Source organism: Myotis yumanensis, unplaced genomic scaffold (assembly GCF_028538775.1).
Source record: "Myotis yumanensis isolate MYYU_CA2020_CCGP unplaced genomic scaffold, mMyoYum1.0.hap1 SCAF_11, whole genome shotgun sequence".
Taxonomy (NCBI): Eukaryota; Metazoa; Chordata; class Mammalia; order Chiroptera; family Vespertilionidae; genus Myotis; species Myotis yumanensis.
Genome location: NW_027223762.1, coordinates 54,723,978 through 54,726,112, shown reverse-complemented (window position 1 = coordinate 54,726,112; position 2,135 = coordinate 54,723,978). Strand labels below are relative to the sequence as shown.

Sequence of the window (2,135 nt, the reverse complement as noted above, 5' to 3'; positions counted from 1 at the left end):
GGAGAGAGCAGAGCCAAAGCCTTAAATCCATGATGCCAAGCACTTGCCGATGGGTTTTATTGTTGTTGCAGCAAAGCCAGGAGGATCTGTCTCCGCCTTTGTGTTCATGAAAAACAAATGTCAGGGAAGCAGGCCTGCGTGCGTGCGTCGGCATTGCAAAGTGTATGCGCGAACTTTAAAAATCGATTTCAGGTGAGCTACATAGATTTGCTTTTCCAAACTCTCTGAGCCTCCCAGTAAGCTCCGCCTCTTTTCCCGCTGCCTGTTCTGCCTACACCAGCCCAACCTCCCTGGGCTCGCTGCTCCCTCCTCCCCAAACCAGAGGAGGGTTTTGTTTCCAGAAACTGAGTGGGTTTGTCTTTAGCGGGAGAGGAAACAGAAGCAGGTGGGCTGACTTCCCCTAAAGGCCCCTGAGAGCCCGGATGCCCGGGTTGGCCTAGGCCTGGATTAGGACCTGTTTCCTGCTGTGTTTCTTGTTTGGGGCGGTTTGGCATCTCGGAGAGAGGGGAAGCCAGTGGCCACCAGGCCACTCTTCAATGCACAGGGGACACTAAGATGTTTACGTTCCTTTGGTCCACCCCGCCCGGCCCTGGAGGGGGCGCCCTGGACAAATCCCATCTAAAGTCATGGCCAGAGCTCCCTCCTACAAAACTAGCTTGGGGTTAATACCGAGTTGCATGCGGTATGGCGGGCAGGGGCTGGGGAGGGCGGGAGGAGGGGGCAGCTACTATGGTCCCAGAGTCCAGGGGGCGGCGGTGCGCGCAGGCCGCCTAGCAGGACACCTCCATGGACTTGGGCCCGGCGTTGTTCCCGGTGGAGCAGGAGTTGGGGGTGATGTCCAGGCGGGCGCCCTTGCTGGTGTGGGAGCGGCTGCGGGACCCCTCCGGGGAGGTGACACTGGAGCCCGAGGCCGTGCGGGACCGCATCAGGCGGGTCATGCTGGCAGAGGGCATGCATCCCATGCCCTGCACGGAGTCCTTGAAAGCCTCCACGAGCTTGGCTGGCTGGGAGGACTGCAGGAGGCCGCCGCAGCCCCCCATCTGGAGGAGGGTGGTCTTGGTTGGGTCCAGTTTTGAGTTGCACGCCACCATAGCATCCACGGCGGGAGAACTGTCCCCAACCACCGGCAACACAGGACACTGCAGGGTGACCCTGTGCACTCCCGGCATTGGCCGCTCGATCTCCAGGTCCCGCCGGCTGTTGTAGGCGTTGGTGAACAGGTGCAGGTTGCCCGGTTCATGTCGTTAAGGATGTGCTGGCGGTAGGTGTGCACCACCTCCACGTTGTTCTGCATTTCCTCCTTCCCAAAAGAGGTGGGACACCACCATGTCCGGAAGGGCCTGGGTCCATCCAGAGATCTTGGAGGCCGCCCAGTCCATCCAGCCCTCGGCACAGGGGTTCACGTTGATGAGCACCAGGCCCTCCACCATCTCGGGGTTGTTCAGAGCAAATCGAGTGAGGATGTAGGCACCAGCCCCAGTCCCCATGCCAATGACGCTCTTCACGCCAAACTGGTGGAGGACTCCTGGCAGCATCTTGGCCAGCTGGTCCATGGACGGGTACATGTACCTTGGGAGACGCCACACAGAGAAGTTAGCGAGAGCCCAAGGAAATTAACAATGTCCAAACAATCCCATTTTCAATTACATAAAAAACCCCAAGAAATAAATTTAACCAAGGAGGTAAAAGACCTGTACTCAAAAAATTATAACACATTGAAGAAAGAAATCAAAGAAGATACTAATAATTGGAAGCATTACTATGCTCATAGAAAGAATGAATACCATTAAAATGTCCATACTACCCAAAGCAATCTATAGATTCAACACAATTCCTATCAAAAATACCAGTGGCATTTTTCATAGAACTAGAAAAAATACCCCAAATTTATATGGAAACACAAAAGACCTCAATAGCGACAGCAATCTTTAAAAAGATCAAAGCAGGAAGTGTCAAACTACATGATAATAAACTATACTATAAGGCTACAGTAATCAAAACTGGTACTGGCATAAAAACAGACACATAGATCAGTAGAACAGAATAGAAAGCCCAGCCTTAGCCGCTTTGGCTCAGTGGATGGAGTGTCGGCCTATGGACTGAAGGGTCCCGGGTTTGATTCCAGTCACAGGCAT

At 54.0% G+C, this 2,135-nt stretch overlaps 1 pseudogene; it reads right to left on the bottom strand.

Annotated features, from left to right (window-relative positions):
• Window positions 1-685: 685 nt before the first annotated feature.
• Window positions 686-1,565, bottom strand: LOC139019497 (protein NDRG1 pseudogene; annotated as a pseudogene).
• Between the last annotated feature and the right edge of the window lie 570 nt (window positions 1,566-2,135).